The sequence below is a fragment of the Rhopalosiphum maidis genome, chromosome 4 (assembly GCF_003676215.2).
Source record: "Rhopalosiphum maidis isolate BTI-1 chromosome 4, ASM367621v3, whole genome shotgun sequence".
Lineage (NCBI taxonomy): Eukaryota > Metazoa > Arthropoda > Insecta > Hemiptera > Aphididae > Rhopalosiphum > Rhopalosiphum maidis.
Window position 1 is genome coordinate 11,015,002 of NC_040880.1, and position 23,036 is coordinate 11,038,037.

General features: G+C 26.2%; 1 protein-coding gene across 1 annotated transcript in view; it reads left to right on the forward strand.

Moving 5' to 3' along the window:
• The window catches only part of LOC113561131 (protein amalgam-like), a 244,807-nt gene that overhangs the window by 24,276 nt on the left and 197,495 nt on the right, over positions 1-23,036 (forward strand). The gene's annotated exons all lie outside the window — the stretch shown is intronic.

Here is a 23,036-nt window from a genome sequence, read left to right on the forward strand (position 1 = left end):
CTTGTTGTGTTATCACAATATACTTAAAGTTGCATCGTGTATTATTTTAACAGAAAACCATCATCATTTTTAAAAAAATACTATAAGACATTTGAAAATATTTTATTTATTTATTTCAAAATGTAATGTTGTTGTACCAAACATTTTTGAAAAAATTGCATTATTTACCTTTGATTTTTTAAGGTTTTGTTTTTTATATTTTTAAATGAAACATCAATTTTAGCTTAACAACTATAATAGTTAACAAGTTTTATCAAAACATGAAACTGCTTATGTTAACGTTTAAAAAAGTAAGATATAGAAAAAATATTTAACTAAACTATATACATTGATAAAATCGAAGGGAAAATATCAATTCTTTTTAAAATTTTGCTTTATAACGAATAAAGTGAAAATTTTTTTTTTCAAAAACACATAATATACTTTTCCAGATAATGAGTGTTTATTGTTAAAATAACCATATAGTATAATACTATTCAGAATAATAATTCAACTAATGCTGATAACGATGTGTTGTTAAGTATTATGATTATTATTATATTCAATGCTTTCGTTACGCTAATTGGTTTCTTTATCATAATTTTATCATTATTAATGCTTTTACTATTTTTTTCTCGAATAAATTACTAGAAATATCTCCCGAATCTTACAATAACCGAACTATGCATAATAATATACCACTAAGCTCCCGAAATAATTAAGGTAGCTTCTCGAAAATAATCATGCCGGATAATTGTAACTGTAAACTTTTCACCGGGTTAACTAATTTTGTGAAGGATTATTTTTTTCCACGCCGTCACCCTTATCTGACATCATTTCATAGGGATTATGTAAATTTTTCAGCTAATCGATTTCATTTTTCTGTTAAAAAAAAAACACATCTATACCTAATTTCTTATGCTTTTTCTTTATTTTTATTCGTATCGTTGAATCTTTTTTCCGCATTATCATTATAGTATAATCCTAGTTATTAATTTTATAAATTTATTTACATTTTCCATTATCAAATATAAAAGGAAAAATAACTTATCATTACTAATTTAATTTTGCATTTTCGAGCGAACAAATTATAACGTAACATTCTGTGATTAAAATTAAACGCGCATCAGTTAAACAATTCCCCGTCTTACACATATTACACTATATGTACCTACTTAGTAAAAACATTTCTCTGTATTTTACTCTTTATGTTCGTGGTGATGATTCCATTATAGAAATTAAGGCACTATTACAAATTGTGACAATTTATCATAAAACATAATATTATTTGTGTTGTGTCACATGTTTTTTATTTTTAATATTTATATTTTATGAAAGTGAATAGTATTTATTTATTTTAATTTTTATAATTGTTATTAACTTTCTTATAAATAAAAATGGTATACAAACCGTTGATAAAATATAAATTATATTTATAGTCATTTTAGTAGAATATAATACCTTAGTTGCAACAATGCAATAATAATGAGTGAAATACTGAGATAGCTAAAAGAGGTTTTATCTATAAGTTATAAGTTTTGTGAAAGATGGAGTAAAAATTCAGTTTTTGAGGTGTGCTATCCAAAATATTTTAACATTACGTGGAATTCTAGATTTACAAATAAATTGAATTAATTGATAACACCTTAGTAGTTTTTTTAAAGCTGGGTAAGATTACAAATCTAAAATTTAAGTTATTTATTATGGGTAGGTACACCAAACAAAATAATGACATGTTATTACAGACGATTAAATGTAACAAATAAAATATCTAACAAAGTTCCGCTTTAAATTGTACAATTTATGTTGATGGGTTATAATACATTCCATAGTGTTTCGTGTTAACGAGAAAACTTGAGTATAAGCAAAACTCCGTTCGTTATAAATTAGGTTTATGGGTTCAATATTTAAAATAGATTTCCTATAAAACTGTGTTCAGTTAAGCACTTTTATTACTATACATTAATCATACTTCTCGAAAACAATTATAATTTAAAATCTATATAGGTATTCACTTTATTATATTGTACGTTTTTAAGTACAACTTACGATTGACTGGCCAAAACTAACTGATACCTACCTACCCCACAATCACTTATAACGCATTTTCGGACAAAATAATTTACACGTTTGCAATAGATAATCCTCAAGTAAAGGTTTAGAATAATAATATTTTTTGTTTTAGTAAAACGGTAAGTATCAGAGTTTAGTTTTAAGTGGAGCTAAAAATTGAATGAATGAATGTGTTTTGAATTACTATATTGAATGGATCGTATTTAATTTAAACAGTTTGTAGTATCACATGCGTACGCTGAGCACAAAACTGTTAATGGAAGGTATTATTTTACCATAGAAATTAATTCAAGTAAAATATTTCATCTTTAATTCATTAAAGTAGTAAATAATCAAAAACTTAAAGTGGCTGTATATAAGAAACTGAACACTAAATATAATATTATAATATAAATATCTAAATAATGCATTTAATGAATAGGTTTAGCACTTGACTATACAGTATAGCCTTTTATTATCAATGATTATAAATGCTTGGTGTAGGGCAAAGAGTATTACAAAATGAAACGGAACGTATTAACTAATATGATTCGATTGTATATTATGAAATTGTTTGCAAATATTGCTTTACACTAAAATGTTTAATTCATTTTCGTATTGTTATTAATCAAATTACTATACGTTACACACATATATATATATCTATAAAATTCAAACCAATTACTTACGAATTAATAACTACAAACATTTACTATTCGTTTTTAAGCAGTATTATGCCGATATTTATTATTGAAACCGTTTGATTTCAATAACCTTAAATACAAGTCGGTTTGGCTAAGAAGTCTTAAATTTTTAAAACTGTAATTATTTTTTAATCGTTATATTTTTTTTATTGACGCAATGGCTGTTTAGCAAATACATTTTTGTTTTAAAAATGCGTCGTTAATTTCGTGCTATACGTATGCAATCAATAATGTTTGGTCTCGTACACAAATAGACGTTGTCACAAATATATTTATTACTTTTGATATTTAATCATTTTTATTTGTTTAAGTGTCATTACCGCGGTGAAAAATGAAATATAACCTTAATTGCATTTAGGTCACTATAAATTACCGGATGTTGAAAACGGTCAATCGTGGATTGAACTTGGTATATACGTATGAATGCAATATATATATATATATATATATATATATATATATATATTATCGAAATGTGCGTTTGTGTGTTTTGATGAATAATTTCACTCTGGTGAGTAGTGAAAAATCCCATTAAGCTAAAACGAATCATACACGAACACTTTTCCGCACCACAGCGTTTAGGTCTGTGTGTTTGAATTTTAAACAGTGAATACCCCGTGCATGTGTAACACAAATGGGATGATTGATTTTAATAACCAATGAATACGAAACGATTTTGACGGACCGGTGTTTGATTGTGATTCTTTGTCGTGGAATAATACCGCCGTCTAACTACCTGGACCGGCCGGCGCAAGATCTTCGCATACATTTAAAGTGATGATTTCAGCGGAGACCAACCGTGTGCAACCGGGCAGGCTATCCGAGTTTTCCCGGTGTCCTATGAATATTCATGTCTACGAGATAAGGCACTAATTAAAGATTGGATCAATGGAATAAATTCAAGTTCCCATTTCGACGGTGCGGTTTGAAAACAAGCCTCTGCGTCAGCGACCTACGAATATTTTGTCCGAAGAAAACTGTCTACCGCCGTTTTTATTCATCGAATTTTTTTCAATGCGCTTGTCGACTGCGTATTTTAGAATTCCATTTTCTCGTATCGGTAAAAACTACCAAATCATTAGCTAATTATACGTTTCAAATGGATATCCGATTTCGGATAAAAATTGGACTTGGGGTGTTGGTCCTTATGTATAGGTTTAAATTATACTCATATTTAATTATTTGTTGTTTGTACATGACATGTCACTTATTTTTTGTTTTGTTTTTTTTTTTTTAGGTATGCGTTTGAGTTTCCATTCATAAACAAAAAAAAAAAAAAATCAAGATAATAATATAAGGTTTTCGGTAAGAAATATAGAAATTTTAAAAAATGTTAAACATTTTATTAAAATAAACTAAAAAAAAAAAAAACAATTGTGACAACATTTACATTTGATTACATATTTTTTTTAAGTTTACTAGAATTCAATAAGAACATTATCTATATAATTAAAACAATTCCAATTATATACTTGAAATAATACAATCAAATAAAGAGAAGAATGTTTAATGTATAGTTGAATTAGTTCCCGAGTCAAGCTAGGAATATTTTGTTTTTTTTTTTCTTCTTGTTTAGTGATGTTTTTCAAACAATTTCTATAGTATAAATCAAGTCAGGATGGTAATTTAAAGAGTTATTTGCAATTGTTTTTGTAAGTGAACATAAAAACTATCAACAATCGTCGGAAATATTTAAACAAACGCAAGCGAGATTTACACAGATGAGATCAATTCAGAATCGATATTAAGTGAAATTATTACCTAGAACGAAATTTTTTAACGTGTTCCGTATAAATTATAAGCTATACGTATTGGAAATATTTTTTCTGAAAGTGCAATTTACATGGTTACGTATTTATACGCTGCAGTACTCTCAGCTCTTAAAAAAAACAAATGCGTTTAAAAGCGAAACAAGCCATTTACTGAATAAGATAAATGTAACGAAATTCCGAGTAAAAATTATAATACGTGACAAATTAAATCGTAGATTTGTGACCAATTGCTTCATTTACCCCATAGCCGTGTGTTTTGATATTGAATTTGAATGCAATAATAAATCATCGCTTTTATAAAACGGTTCTACTTGGAACTCGATTTAAATCAAGTTGCAAACATTTCTTCAAAATTGTTTTACTCTTCTCGGTAGTTTCTCTTTGCGCTTAGGGAAGCTTTAAAGAAAATTGAATATAGACTCGATTTCCGAACTTTTTAATGTGTTACATGAAACGATTCGGCTCTCTATCAACTCAAAACGTGTTCGCAGAAAAAAAAAGGCAAAGGTACAAATACACAAAATTATTACCATCCATAAATGGTATCTTTGTTTTATTTACTCTAGGAATTAAGCCAATCCCGTAGAAATAATGTTTTACATAGTTTATTATTTAATGTATAAAATGTGTATACGGTGTACGATATATACGTATTTTCAGTTTTCACAATAACTAATAATAAATATTTATTCTATTTAATAGTAATATAAAAATCACATAATTTATATATTAGGGATTTTATTATTATTGTGAAGGTTTGCAATTTTAATTTTAAAATTAATTTATTCAGGTAAAACCGATTTTAAGTAACATTGATGGTCCATTTTATCACTACTCTATGGATGATAAGCCGTAGCGCACTAAAAACGATTATAAGTTCTTGAATATTTTAATAATATCCAAACATCATGGAAATATAATTTATTACTATTATTCTTATTACTATGGAGTATAATTATACAATGGAAAAAAACAATAAATTTTGAATGCGTATTGTAATTAAAGCTTGGCTATAAATTTTAAAAAATTAAAACAAATTATATGTTCCATTGCATTATTGTTTTATAGGTATAATTAGGTATTTATATACTACGTAATATTTAATCCTTATTGTGCATTTCATGTAATGAAAAAAAAATATAATATTTTCGATTTCGTACATTTACCCATTGTATGTTTCTATTTTAGCGTATTATAAACTGTGCAGAATGTCTATCTTGTAAAATGCCTATAGTACTTCTATACTAAAGCGCTATTATACAACTATAATAATAATAATATTGTTATTATTATTATTTTTTATGCAAATAAATTTACTCAATTATAAATCGTAACATAATTAATCACAAAACGCAGTATGTATAGTAAACATAAAATTAAATTATAAACAGTTCTAAAATAGTTATAACCTCAATAACGAATATTATGAAATTGTGGTTGTAGTAATTCATTGTGTTTGTTTGTAAATATAAAAAAAAAATGATATTACATTATTAATAAATATTTCCATAATGTAATTACCGTCGAGTAAAATAGAACGTAGGTATTATATGTACCAAGTACTAATATTATTTAAACTTATCTTCAAATGCAATTATAAAAAATCGATATGTCATAGCTTTTCGGTTTTACAATAATAAACGTTTACACGTGCTTTCAAGTTTCACGAGAATCATGTCACTCAATTAAAACTTCTTCATATGGTTTTCATCGGCGTTTTTAAATGACTATACCGATTAAATAAGTTATAAAAATTACATTGAATGAATCATATTATAGTCAATTAGATCCAATATGAAGTACCAATTTACCATAAAACTCTTTTGGCTTTTTGAACATTTAACGATTTTTTTTTTTTTTTACCTACAACGAACACCTAATGAGTTGGAAATGGGGAAAACGTACTGTTCTACATATTATTATGAAGTGATCTATAAATCATGATATATATACCTATGTCAACATTCTGACAAAAAAATGGTTCTTTGTGTCACGTTGACATTTTGTCATGCTTACAATTCATCAGTTTTATTGAATATAAAATGTATAATTCAGTTTGAAATATAGACCAGATCTGATCATTTAATTAAAGTTACTCTTCACCAGACAGCATTTAAATTAAAAAATATCCATCGAAACGAAATGAAAAATTTAAAGGAAATAGCCGTATAGGTAATAATTCATTAAAAAGTACATATAATATCATAGCAACCTAAGAGACAGGTATTTTCAAAAATGTTGACGACTCGTCGTCTGGTTAACACATTTAATTCAAAAATGTATATTCAATTTTATACAAAATCTAGCCAAGCAGGTCACAAATACGATTCACATTATACGTAAAATAAACTATAATATTATTGTGCAAAATCGTTTTTTTTTTTTTTTAATACAAAAGTGTGACAAAGTATAGAATATTTTGAAAAATTATGAACTAGAATTACTAATGGATATAAATAATTAAAAGCAAGACTGGATAAGAATTATTCATTTATTTAAGTTGAGTTAAAACGTTAATTTCAAATTTTATATGTAATTATAGTTTTGAAAGGTAATATTTACAAACGCTAAATATACGGATTTTTTATCACATTCCATTCAAGTACAAGTAATGCATTGTAACTTTTTTCTTACATGTTAAGTACTTACAATGAATAATAATTATCTCATCAAATAATATATTTTTGTCTTAATATTTTTTTTTTTTGATCATAAAAATTATATTAAATTAAATAAATTAGTGATTCGGTATCACATCATGTGCAAATAAATATATGACTTAGGTTTAGTTCACAGGTATATTTTGTTGAAAATTAACTTTTAACTTTACTAAGTTGGTTAAACAATATAATTAACTATTCGTTTTAAACTCAATAATAATTATAAGTTGCAACTTCATTAACTTTCTCAGTGTTCCTTAAAAATGTGTTATACCTATATAAAGAGCGTGATCTATGCTAAATTTGCATTTTGTCTAAATGGAAAAGCTGTATATCATATAATCATGGTAAATTGTGATATACAATATACATTATGCATATTATTGTGTGTCAATGTGTCAAGACAAAGTTTTGTTTATTTTTTTTTTTTTTGTGAAAATAATGCAAATTAATAAAAAAAAAGGTTTATAAATTTCACACAAATAGTTTTAACAATGCCACAGGATTACTTTTTCTGTACATGGTGTAAAAATCCATACTTGCATTATATATACACACATCTTGTCCAACCCTTTATGAATTTAATTATTCAAAACGCCAATCGGCAGCTAAACACATGCTGCGTGCATGAGGGTAAATTTTCCTGAAAATGTGATTATCATTATCCAATTTTGTTTTCATATGTATATTATGAACTCGACTCGTAAGTACTTTTTGAACCTTTCAATTTTCCATAACGATGTTATAGTATGTCTTTATTTTTTAACAAATTACTTCATTTTTTTTTTATAATTCATTTATCATAATATATCCTATGTATGTTACACATTAATAATTTGTATTATAAAATATATATTTTATGCTACAAAAATTAATTAGACATCACAGATACTATACAATGATTAGCTACTAAAGTTATATCAGATGCCAACGAGTTATGATAATAGCAATAATATATAAGTTGTGATATATTAACTTAAAATATGAAAATTATTTCCATAAAGGTAAAGAAATTCGTGTAAAAAAAAAGTAATTTTAATAAATTAATACAATTTCTATAATATTATGTAGTTTATAAACTGAAAAAACAATACATATTTTGACTATACAATTGTGTATGTTTTTTAATGTTTATCATCTCCTTATTCTATGTATAATATAATTTTCAAAATATAATGATTCTTTTGAGCTATTTGTTTACGTTTAAACTGTAGAGATTATTCAGTTTTATTTTCGATTTATGTAGATAACATTTTTTCTTAACCAAAAGGCTTACAAATTTATTATATTATAGTTCCTCGTAGTTCTTAAGTTTCTAATAAGTAGGTTTTTCTTAGATGTTCATTCTGAAATTTATTTTTATAGACATTTAAAGATTGAAGTTTAATATTAAAAAAGTTAGGTTTTCAACGAAAAATATCTATATTTCTCTAGAAATTTTAATTATTATGTTTAAGTAAAAAAAAAAATAAAAATAAATACATCAATCAACATGCTATATTTTTTAAGTAACGTATACAACTATTTCCCATACACGATGAAATTTTTAATATTTTGGATTAATCTTAAGTAAAGTTATTTAAAACATAAACCTACGCACACTTTTCAAAGATACACATTACCTACATTAACTTACACATTAGTAACAATAATGGCATGTGATATTATACTACATGAATTTATTATTCTATAAAATATGTGATGAATTTTGTTAAAATAAGATCAACATAGTAAAAACTGATGAAAAAATAAAGTTTTATTAAATCATAGTCAAGTTATAAAAAAATAAAACCAGTCTCCACTCAAAATCGCTTTTCGTAAAAGTAATGAATTATGATTGAATTTAAATTTAATACTCCCATTACAGTGATCAACTTAATGACAAAGTACATTCAACAAATAATATTCAGCAGATGGACTTCCACAGTTTTTTTTAACTCCGACCTTTACTGTTAGGTGTAGGATTTATTTCTAGGCGTAAAATTAATGTTTCTGTGCAACAAAAAATGAACCCATTTATTTCAAACAACTTTTATACACACAAAAGAATTATTTATAAGTATTTTAATCTACTCTGGTATTTATTTATTGTTTAAAAATAGACTATAGTTCATAGTCACCTGTACTACACCTTGATTTAAGACAACGAATTTCAAAGTTGAATCCTATCATCTCCGTAGTCGGATTGAAAAAGAAATGAAAAAAAAATAATAAAAACTATTTAGGCACCATGACTTTACCATAACATAATATTTCATATAATATGTATTAATAGTTATTTTAGTAAAAAGTTAAATATCCCATTTATGAAACAGCTGATTAAAAATGTTTGCGCTTAATAGTAATGTAATTATACTTTAATCTCAACATTTGGTAATTAATTGAAAAAATTAATTACAGTGCATCACGTATAATGGAAATAACTATTAAGGATGTATTATCTTTCCTTTTGTTTTATTAATATAATTTAATTGCTTATATTATATTTATGTAGTTGAAAATTACGTTATTATTATTTTTTAATCACGTTTAAATATTGTTGTTATCAATGTTAAAGATAATTTGAATACTTCAATGTACCAATTAAAGGGTTTCAAATTTAAACTTTTTGAAAGCCTTTTATTATTATAACATGAAAAATAATTGATTGTTTTCCAAAATAATAAAGCAAAACTAACACAAAGATATACGTTACACGTAAATAAAGTAGTACACCACATTACTAATTCAATCAATAGTTTATTTTGCGATATTATATGTTTATGAAAGTTAAAAACACAATATGGAGTATTAATAAAAATTGCATTGTGCATACGTAATAACTTACGTTTTTACCGATCTTAAAATATTTAAACGAAAAAGAGTATGAAATTTATGTTTATTATTATTTGTCAGTTAAAACTGAAAAGTACAGTTCATTTTAATAAAATATTTATCATTTTTATTTAAAAAAATGATTTTGATTTATTTTCAATGCATACTTACAATTTGTAATATAATTTCATAAATCATTCATTTTTATGATTATGGAAATATATAACTGTTATAAAGTTAAAAAATATCTAATTATATTACTTGTAATGAATAATATACTACCATAGTGCCACTTATGATAATCCTTGAACCCAATAAGCTCTAAGTATCTACATGTCTATAATAAAAAAGTATAACGTATAATTATAGAACGTTATTTTATTTATGTTTTATTTTTTATTTTTGTATCGTTTAAATTATTATAAATCATAATTGATTTATAATTTCAGTTGAACTGGTCTCTATAAATGTATTTTGTTTTAACCGCTCTCGTAGGATTTACTGGTTGTTTACTTGTGTGTATGATGCAATTGTGATGTTTATGAGTTAATAATATGAGTATTATAATTATTATTTTAAGCTATATATGTTAATGTTTCATAATATTAAGATACTTGTAATAGCACCAGGTGTGCTGAAACATTTTAATTATAATAAATAAAAAATAAAAATAATATTCAATGATTAACTGTTTGAATTTTAAAATCTGTGTGAAACGCGAGACTGTATGTTAGACGCGTACATATACAACGGCAGTTGATTATTTTATTTTTAATTTAACTCAAAACTTTTATTTTGTCAAACTTACAACACTATGTCACTATACTATATACTATGTGTGTATATAGTGTGTATATAGTGTATATATATATATAAATATAATAATAACGCGGAACATAATATTGTTATGTTCAACGACAAGAGTTACAGACGACTTGCTTGCGCATCATGCGCGTGTACACTACGTGGAGATGATGGTATACGTGAGAAAACCAGTAAACATATATAGATATATATATATATATATATACACAAACACATATAATAGTAGTTATCCCATTTGGTAGATTGCAAACTCTCAGCTAATCAGCAATGCAGTACGTCACACACGTATATAATAATTATTGTATACACACCGTTTGGGTTTTTCGGGAAATGATATTACATCATGGTTTTACGCACTTCTGCGAAACATTTATTGTGGCTAAGATGCCCCGGTTAAAAGTTAAAAAATAAATACCAATGTATACAATGGTCGTGTCGTTTTCTATTCGTATTACCGTGTAATTTAGTGGTGTCAAATCACCATTACCTTCTTCGAGTCGCACTATAAAGGATTATCGTCGTTGGACCTATTTTAACTTATATTTTAATACTGCTATTAAATTAATTTATATAATATTACCTAATAAATAAAAATGATGATACAAATAATAAATACTTAATATGTTTTACTTTGAAATATCATAATCTGGTGATAGGTTCCGGTACGGTATAATAGCGATACGCGTTCTATATTATAGTATTAGTACGAGTCGATAATTAATTTAGGCTCCTTATATGTTCGAGACGAGATATTATTTAAATTAACATTTCGTGTACCATGGTTGCTGTGTTTCGTAGGTATTTTCCTAAAGCGATAACTTACCTATAGATAATGACCATAGAGATACCACTCTAATATCACTCTCGCTTCAATCAAGATCGATTATGAAGAGAAAATCTGGAAATAAGATTCTCGTTAAAATCAATTAAAAGTAAACCTTCAACAATTCAACGTTCTGGAAAAATATTTTTATAAGCCCATAGTTCTAAGTTCTAATACAAGAGTATCTAGGTTTTTTTATTTTATATTCATTATAAATAATGATAATTCTTCAACATATTTGACAACAATAATGATTATAATTGATAATTTTTTATTTTTAATGAATAATTTTTGCTTACGTGTGTGACTTGAAAACTAAGTTTTTTAATAAAAATTATAGTTTCGATAGTATATAAAATGTAAATAAAATGTATATGGAAAATAAGAGTGCACAAGATATAATAAGAGAATAAAAAAAAACTACAAAAAATGTAATTATTTATTTTTTATATAGTATATATTTTATAGTAATAATTTTTAGAATTGTTTTCACTTATATTGTGCATAAACGCAAAGTAGAAATAAAAACATGCTAACTTATTTTAATCTAACGTATTACATTTAATATTTTTTTATTAAAATTTTCAATTACTATAAATAATAATTAAATATATTTACTTTATTTTCTTGTATAATAATTGCTGTAAAATCATTTAAGTTTGATAATTGATAAATTTACTTTTAAGTGCAATATTTTATGTAGGTGCTTATTTGAGTATTTTAAAATGTATATCGATGATATTTGTTTGTTGAGAACACAATAACAATATAAGTACATATTATTTTCAATAAACTGTAACATGAGCATGTTTGTTCGTACAAATAGTAATACAATTATAATTCAATAACAAAAATCATATTAATTATATTATATAATATTATAAGAGATTCATTAAAATAAAATCTTGAAATTCGTTTTCGTTTTATAGCATCTTTTTATTTTACATTAAGGGATACAAACCAAATACAATTTTTGTCTTGTAGAACTAAAAAAAATATGATTTATTTAAAAAATAATTTAGAATTCTATTCTACAATAGTATGGTTTACACCTAATAACTTGTTCAATTATTTTTTTTTATTAATCAGTGGAGTTAAAAAAAAAAATCCATTTCAAAACAATACATTAACGATTCGTTCGGTACTCGCCTTGAAGAAATAATGGAAATATTTAATTATAGTTTAGTTCTATGGAAACGAGTTTCTCGTATTTTTTCCGACCCAATCATGTAATTCATAAATAACTATTAGAAAATGGTTGATTGCAAGTAAGGAATACAATTTATTGCTGTGAGTTCGTGGAAACGCACCTTGTTGAATCCACAAAGAACATTGGTTGCAGTCCTCTAAAAACCATTTTCGTTTTTATCTGAAAAGTGCATATATTTTCTTAAGATATAATACAATAGGTATATACAAATAATTGTAGCCTATTGCACAATTAGAACACCAACAGTGATTATAATAAACCTGACAGTGAATAGTTTGACGCACGAAACTGCCAAATACCATCACTTATTATTTGTATTTTTACGAATATTAAATTTAATATATACAGTACACTACGTACGGTGTATCGTTAATTGGTATTATTAGGCGTATTTATTATAGGTCGGCAGGTACGTACGACATCAAACCGTCGTTGTCCATCATGTTTCAGAGTTAGAACTTGTTTGTTTTAAATCGTTTCAACTCCGATAGGGCGTAATTGGAAAAGCTCGGGTCTAAAACTTGCGCATTCGATTGTCCTACTCCATCAAAATAAATTAATAATGCCTTTGCAGCTATAGTAATCTGTCTCGGATTAAACCAAAACTATATTATGTTTCTACAATAATACTTTAAAACGTTGTGTAGGACCAATGTACTGCTACTGGCCTAGTATCGAAACAAACACTGAAATGCCTCGGTAATAAATGAAACAGTTGTATATAATATGATTATCGTGTTCCGCGATAGTGCCATCAACGTACGGTGTGCCGTGTTATGTTTTCACCTATAGTTTTTCTTTCAACACTCCGATAAGTATAATATAATTCGACCGGTATAAGACAATAAAACACGAAATGCCAATCAAATACATATTATATTATACCTATAGGTACGCCATTGCTCATTCAAACAACGCTGATATATGTGTGCACGGGCTATATATCTTTCCGAAATAAATTGGTTATTGTGTATCTGCAACGTTGTAGGAAATATCTAGTTATATATTTACGGGCTAAACAAGCGAATCTGTGTGGTTGCCCTTTTTTGCGAAGAAACAAAAAATATTTTTATTTAATTCGAAATATTTAAATAGATACAATTATTACTTTAAATTCAATGTATCGAGGTTGTATTTTTTATAAATAAATAAATAAATATACATTTATTTTTTTAAATATATCGGATACTGAATAAATAGTTGTATTTATACGTATATATATATATATATACTTAAATATACATTTAAAGTTTAGATGAGTGGATGAAAGTTGTAGTACGGGTATTAAAACTTACTTATTTATTATTTTATTTTTTTCAAAGACAAACATTGACGTATTGAATTAGCGTAGTCAGCTTGGCGAATCGCACGTTATAATGAAATAGTTATTTGAGTGGATAAATATGAAGTTTCGATATCCGTAACTGTCGTTGATGGCAAATATATGTTCGTTTTTCACAAAGCAACAGTATAATGTATATAAAATAATCTTTTATTGTGACTCGTATAGGTCATCCCGTTCGAGTGATGTATTTCGTTCGTTCAATCGGGCAAAGTTTACAGCAGTCTGAAAAACACGTCACAGCTTGTTATTATTATTTTTATTATTACCATTATTCCTCCGAGGTTTTAGCCGATGTACTATCGTATACGGTTTCCGAAGAAGGCTAAAGCTTACCCAATTTTGACTTCTTATTTTAAATTTCATCATCTGCTTATGTAAACCCGCCAATAGTGACATTTTTATCACGTATTCGCGCGTCTTCCGAATCGTCAAAATTGCCAAACACATCGTTGTTTACCTCCGAACTAAGCTTGTTCGCTCGTTCTCGGATGTAATTTATTAAGGATCAAAGATGGCTGTGTATTATCCATTTATAACGTTCTCGTCGTGACACAACGTCGTACATCGATCGGCTGATATAACGGATTTAATATCAAGAACGTTGTTTTTCTCGACGCGGACAATTTCGCTGTGCTAAGAAATGAACAGAATGAACAACGGGATACGATTGATAAGGCACTTCAGACAAGTACCTAATATTCAGTGTTGTTTTCCAGCGATAACTCAAACGGTTAACTTCTATACAGAAAAGCTTATTCCATTATATTAATAAACAACACAATAGTATTTATATCGTAGGATAATAACACGCAACTAGTTATTGATAAAATAAAATAATCGAAAACAATATCTGAGTACGACGATTACGGTTCCATCCGGTTGCGCTTTTGGGGTGTGATGCACTGTGGTGATCGTATTATTTTCACCTACTACGGGATTATGTAGAGTAGATCGAACCCCTTCTACCCCGCGCAGTGTATAATATTATTATTGCGTTTTCCTAACATCGTTTGTCTGCGAACGAGATAAGAATAAGCGTAGAGTTCGTTATCGATTTGTAGTCTTAAACTTTCATTATGATTTTCAAATATCGTCTATTTCGGGATTAAAAAAATTAAAATTAAAAAATAACGGGTTTGTAAAATATTAATGGTATAATGTCCGACTATTCGACTGCGGACCTATTATTTATAATTTACGAACAGGTGTATATTGTACAGTAGGCATGCATTTACGTTTTATAATCTGATAATATTTGTGCGCAGTAATATTATAAATATAAATACTCGGTAACATAATATTATTTACATCGATCTAGTTTGGAATAAATAATAACAAGCCGACTGTTATTAAACTACAAAAATGTCACATTCCTCGGTCAACTACCGTATTATCTCTCCCACGTGATTTGTTTGTAAATTTTGCCATATCGATTATTACTGTCTATCGATATTAATTAAAAGTTTTTAAACACGATTATTTCACATTTGTTTTTTTATGTCCATTAGCATAATGAGTTGTAGATCGTGTTTACATGTTGGCATGTTGTTACTATAAACGCATAGGTAGGTATACTCATAGATTTTTTTTTTTTTTTTTAATATTGTTTAGCTGGCTTAAAATTATAATTATTCCCGAGCGGATATTATAATCAAAAAAGTTTATTGAAATAATATTGTGTTTCATTAATCTTATTATTTCATCTTGGTAGCTACAAGAGGCACAGTTGTTTCATACGTCATGTACTCGATTGAAATTGTTAGTTATGAACATTATTAACCTATCAATTTTTAATATTTTAAGCAACGGATTCATTTTTAGATCATATTAATATTATATAATAGTAATAATAATAAGGTCGTAATATTACGTGAATTATGTTCAAAAATAATTATTAGTTAGCATTATTAAAAAATTCGTTATGATTGATTGTGAAAACTGTATTTTATGAAATGATATTGTTATAAACTATAGGTACCCCATATGTCACAAACTATTAGTGTTTCTTACAATATGGTACATGTTGATTTAACATATACCTTATTAAAATGTAGCATAGTTACACGTTATGTAGATAATATGGAACACAAATTGCAGTAGGTATATAGTACTATTTATAACTATAATTAAATATTTTTTCAGTTATAATTGAATGACTTATTATTGTGACTATTCACAGTCAAAAAAATTTCGTTAAACAATATCACAATATGGGTTCCGTTGGTATACACGTTTACGTGTATACCTACATAATATAATTAATATAGTTTATTTTGTACAATGTTTTCAGCTAATTAAATTGTTTGTGAAACAGTTTAATAATATTTATCGAAGCTTTATAAACTCAATAAATTATATTTTTAGAATAATAATTGAATAATCGAACACCTATATTGAACTCTTTAATTTAAATTAGTTTCCATATTGTTTCAAGAGTTTGCACATTTTGAGAAACTAAATTTAGCGCGTTATAAAGCCCGCAGATAGTTAGATTAACTATCTTTAGTTTGTGTACACGAGGAAGAAAAATGTAAAACCATCCGAAGACAATAATTTGATAACTTGAGTGTTATGACGAGTGACGTTCAAACGCCAACCGTTTCGTTGATAAATTATTACCATGTCAAAAGGAAATACACCCTTATCAAAACTGTCATATACCTATATTATAATGTAGATGCAAGTCAAATAATGCTTTACATGCAGTCTCGCTTTCGTTACCGTGATATTATCATAAGGTCCTCTATTCGTTGACTTGCTCTCCATTATATTATATATCAGCAAATCGTAACCATATTTATTTGATCAAACAAAAATAATAATTTCAGAATAATCTGGAACTTATTGATCGTACGTAGGATTAGTATATAATATGTATATCTGTATGTTTACAGCACCTTTTTACAGGGAGATTACACATCGTTTAACCGTTAACTTTCACAAACACAAAATTATTTACTATACTATACACACTATTACACGATATCATGACGTAGTGTATACAAAAAAATATTTAATTTGCATTACTTTTTCATAAAATATCGAGTAATAAATAAAATAACATAAACTGAGTTTTTGTGAAAAGGTTTGAAAATAATTTACTGTTAAGTCATTATATTTTAATCTAAATTCGTAATTTGTGTGTTTTTTAAATTTATTTTGTATATTAAGTTAATTTTTATTTAAACAACGGCAACATTTAACTGAACATATTTTAATGAGTATCTATGTTTGAAAATACACAACAATTAAACCAACCTCCACTCAAAATTGTTTTTTTATTAATATGAACATTTTAGTGGTATCTCCAAATAAATAATTAAAATAGTACTAGTTAATAATAATAATAATAATAAACTGTAGGTAGGTATACACTATATACCTAGTACAATACCGACGTTACGAATAACGAGATACATTTCAAGACGATGATTTCTCTACATTATCGGTCAGCTCGGCGCATTAGCAGAACCTACCCTTTCTCTGGTTAATATAATTATAATTATTATAGTGTACTTACCCGTGACCCTGCAGCTGATATTAGCTGTCGAATTGATGATATTTTTGTGTATTGTAGGTCTAAATGATTTTACGGTTATGTGTTTGAGGCCTCACGACTACTATTGATTCTAAGGAGCGTATCATAGGCAAATTGTTATGCATTCAGTTGTTGACCACGTCGTTATGTTCGAACGATGATCATTTGTTATGTGAACATAATCATGTATTGTAAATGTACGGAAAACTGTTTTACGCTCGTCTGGTCAAAAACATTATGTTCTATGATCACGGAACAAAATGCTTTATTTTTTTTATTCAAACAAGCGGTTCTAATTCAAATAGACAATAAAACGTCACGGTGTTTACTCAATTTTGGTTCTGGAAAAATATAAAAATATTTGAATTACTCACAACATTTACCAGGGAACAACCGGAGCGTGTTTAAAAATTATTTTTAGATAGTCATATATTTCTTATCTGTGGATCGACATTACTGAGTGCTTTCGCAATTCAGTTATTCGCATCGTTTTGACATGTACTCAAAATTGATCATCGTACTTTTTTTTATGTAAAAATCATAATTATTCATTTTTACTAATGAAAAAATAAGATAATTATATTCAAGCTTGTCATTTTTTAAATTGCATTTATTTTAATTCAAACGACGAAAATACAAGAAAAAAAATCATCGACCACCCTCTCGTAAATTTATGTTGTATGAACAGTTACTATTTTATTTCAGTACGAAAATCGAGTCGGCGCACTGTTGGAACTTGGAATTAGTGTTAAATTGAATAATATTATTAAAAAATATTGCGATAATAAATAATAATATTTAAATACTTAAATTTCTTTCGTACTTTCGTATTATTTTATATTTCAATTAAATATCATAATAATATGGTTCTTAAAAGGGAAAAATGCGTTATTTTTGCCCGAAAAATTACTTAACTAAATATTATATAGTATCTATACGATATACGATAAATGCACCTATACCTACAATGTAGGTCCTACACGGTTTAGTAGTTTTTAGTCAATTTATTTAAAATATTGTTATTTATAAGTGTCAACTTGATTAATTTGATAATACTAGGTAGGTACATACTGGATCCAAAATATATAATCGAATTTTTATCGATTTAATTTTATAGTTTTATTAATATAAGTTCAAAAAATATTTTCAACGTATGTACTTTTTAATAAGTCAGCACTCATTAAAAATATTTTTTTAATATTTTTGATCAAACTTTAAATTCAGTAGGTAAGTATAACACTTGTATGTTGTTTATTCAAAATATTTATCGTGATTCATAATCAATACAAAAAATATGTTATGTCCAAGTTTATCTAACAACAGCCGGATTTTTGTTATCATACTAAATTTTTTGAAACTTTTTTTAACAACCTTCACTAGCCTTTCATATTAATATAATTTTATGAAATATGCAATCAGTGGAACTTTTGATTACGGGAAAACAATGGAAATTTGCTTTTATAAAACAATTACTGTCAAGATGTGATTTTCGTCTTTAGAAATTCTCGATGAACACAATTTGAATAGCAGGATTCAGAATATATATTTTTTCATTTTAAAAATATTTTTCAATTAACAATACTACACGTCATACTATAATCAATAATAATAATTTATATATAATTTGTTATAAGTGTTTAAAAATAAACTTACGTACATATTTTATTCAAATCGATATTATTAACTCTCGTTATATTTTACACCTATTATAATTATAATCGCACGAGTAATATATACAACATAATTATATAAGATTTAATAAATATATAGTCAAGATAAATAAAAGTATTATACTGACATTACTATCATATTATTATATTAAAGCCATTATTTTAATTTTTCGTAATTATTATAATAAAACAAGGATAGCTGTACCATTGGTTAAATATTAGAACTATTTCATCAATGGCTGTACGCTGTTTCGGGTCACACGTATTCGTGTGTACAGACCTTATTACGTCGACCGCAATCGAAAAACGGAAGGTTTATGTATATATAGTGTTGTATTATTTTTAACTGTATCGCGTGCGCAATTTTTCGATAGGTAAACACAGTGTTATATACATTTAGACACACACACACACACACAAATATACACATATCTACCTTATATTATTATGACTAATTATCGGCATAATGCGTTCAACTGAACAATGACCATATAACAGCGCTTCTCAACCTATGGAACACGAAGAAAATCTCCCTTTATAAAAAAAATTGGAATGAATCGTTATTAACATTTGACATTAAATATTCTTTTGTTTATTTGGTTAATAATAATAATAATTGTACATATTTAATTTAATTTAATTTCTTTTTGTACATTAAATACTTAACTCCTATCATTTTGTGATTCCTAATAAAATAAAATTCTATACATGTAACATAAAACGTATACATTATTAAGTAAAAAAAAAAAAAATGGTCAGGTAGTACGTAAACATTTTCAAACTGTGTAGGGGCGGTACGCGAATATAAAGAGGTTGAGAACCGCCGCCATATAATATACGTATTGAATTTTTAGTGTGTCCTATCTACTCGTCGTAGCATAATAGTATGACACAGGCATATATTGTAAATAACAATGTATAAAATTAGGCTGCACATTATAATTTTCGTGTATTAATTAGCACTGTTATAATTTCAAGAGAATCTTTTCGAGAGAATTATTTCGCTATATTTGTTTGCCCGAGTCTAACCGTGTAAAATACCTCAACGTAGTGTTGCAATTAAATAACTACCGCAGATCAGCCTAGAGGAATGGATGATATTATGATAAGACGTACCTAACGTATCGAGATAAACAAAATATAATAATAACTTAGTCACGACGAGACGTTACTAAATACGCGTGGTAAAGATCTTAGACCAACGACCGTGCGACTGATTAGTATCTAATAATATTACAAAGGCAATAATGAATGCGGTGAGATTAATGGAATTGCTTGAGAATAGGTAAGCGACTATGTCATACTGGGAGATTCCATTGTTTGCAAAATAATATTAATACTATACCACCACTAATAATAATGATAATAATTATATTAAATATTTGACTAAATGCCGTCAGCATTAAATACGTTAATACAAATAATAATAGTATAACACACAATGAATAAGGCATTTCATGTTTTACATTTAAATTCGCTTAATTTTAATGAAACATAATTTTATGTACAAAAATAATAAAATGTTATAAAAACGCACTATATTTTATTTTTATTATATTGATAATTAATTCTTTGTGTTTGAATTTATTTTCATTGAAATTTCAATAATAAACATGCGTGTACTTATTATATATTAATATTACCTATCCTACGAAAAAAATTATATTTTATTATATGACAAAAAATATAGTTGAAAAATTAATTAATTTAAAATATTATTTTTTTAAATCAAATTTTTTATTATTATTTGTCAAAACATACCAAAGCTTTTCTCTACAATACTCGTATAAACATAGTCCAATGTGTGGTGGTAATTTATTAGTTTATTATATATTCAAACTAAATTACATCAGCGAAGTATCTTTGTCGTCTGCCAAATGTATTTTAATTTTCTTTAAATATTATATTTTTTTTTAAGAACTGGAGATAACATTTTTTATGTATTTGACCCATTGTTACATAACCTGTTGCTCTTGAAAATATAACTTAACCATCAACCACATGGCACATAATTTAGAGAAATTAATTGATCTACCGCATCATCAGTCTCAGATTATGATTATTTGTTTCCCAACAAATAAATCATTAAATAAAAAAAAAAAACCATTATAACAACTCACAGCACACAGTTACCAATTTGTATTCACATTCACGATATCATAACTCATAAGGCTATAATTAATTATAAACTTGTGAGTTATTAAATGTCACTATCATTGACTTCATTTTATATTTTATTCGACTTTTGATACGAATTAATAAATTTAGGTAATGCAATATTATATTATAACATATTTGCTATTAGTGTTTTTAAAAGCAATCCACCGTTATTAACTTCTAGAACTTCTAGCAAACCCAGCTGGTTGATAAATAATTAATATATTTCTCAAACTTGTTTTCTGGTCGAACTTTAAAAAACATTACAAAAGGATGAACAATGGTCCACTGTGTTATCACTGTTCGTCATGCATGTCAATACTGCAATAATATCTAGCGATACGTCAAGTATGGACAGCAACATACTCCTGATGATGAAAGCTATAAAAGATCCCGTAAAGCCAAATGTAAGTTTTATTCTATCAAACACATGTCATAACTTTTTTTTCTTTTTGAACTGAACAATACAATACTGTCATATTATCATCTATTGGACTGTATTTTATAAGAAGTTATAGCTCCTAAAGGTTCACGAACGTCTCTCTTGTTCAAAACTATTTCCTTCTAAACAATTGTATGTACATATTAAAGACCAAACTATTTTTGATAAAGTCCAACTGATAAAATATTTTTCTTTGACCTTTATATTGGAATAATTATAGCGATTTGTATTGATGATGAAAATTCTAAAATTGTATAGATAGACAATATTAAAATGTATAATTTAGATATATGTGTTTAGTAAATAGTAGAACATATCTTTATAATTTTGAAATGAATAAATTAAAATTAAAATATTGCATATCATTATCAAATAGATTAAAATATAGAAAATAGCTTTCCACTCCTAATTTATAAGTCTAGATATTAGGTAGTCTTGGTACTTAGATTCAATCATTTTTACACTTACTAAAAGTTATTTTATTCATATAAATAAAGTAAAAATATTCATGGAAAGCGACATTACTTAAACGTATTTACAGTTTCTCCACTTACATCAAAAAGTACAATGATATTGTGTTTTACTTAAAAAATAGAAAAAGTTTTAAAAATTACTTTGAATTCATCCACTAAAAACCCTTATAAAATATAATAATATTCTTTACGTAAATAGAACGATACAATCCAACCGCTAAAAATGGATAGGTAAGCAAACTAGAAGCTACTTATAAATTTTAAACAAACAACGAAAAATAAATTCCGTTTTAGAACATTAAAATGTGAAGAATTCACTATAAATAAAAATATATTTCCATCGGAATTCGTTAATAGTAGAACAATTATTTATTTTTGTTTTTTTATTCGAATAACACGATAATCGAATTATGTCGTATAAATATTACACAGCGTAAGCTTAAAATATATAAAAAAAGTCTATGGTTGATAATGTTATAATTAAATTAAATTTATATAAGTAATAGTAGTCCATTTTGCACACATGATAATAATTCGACTGGTAAAAGGTAAAAGGGAATAAGCGACATGAG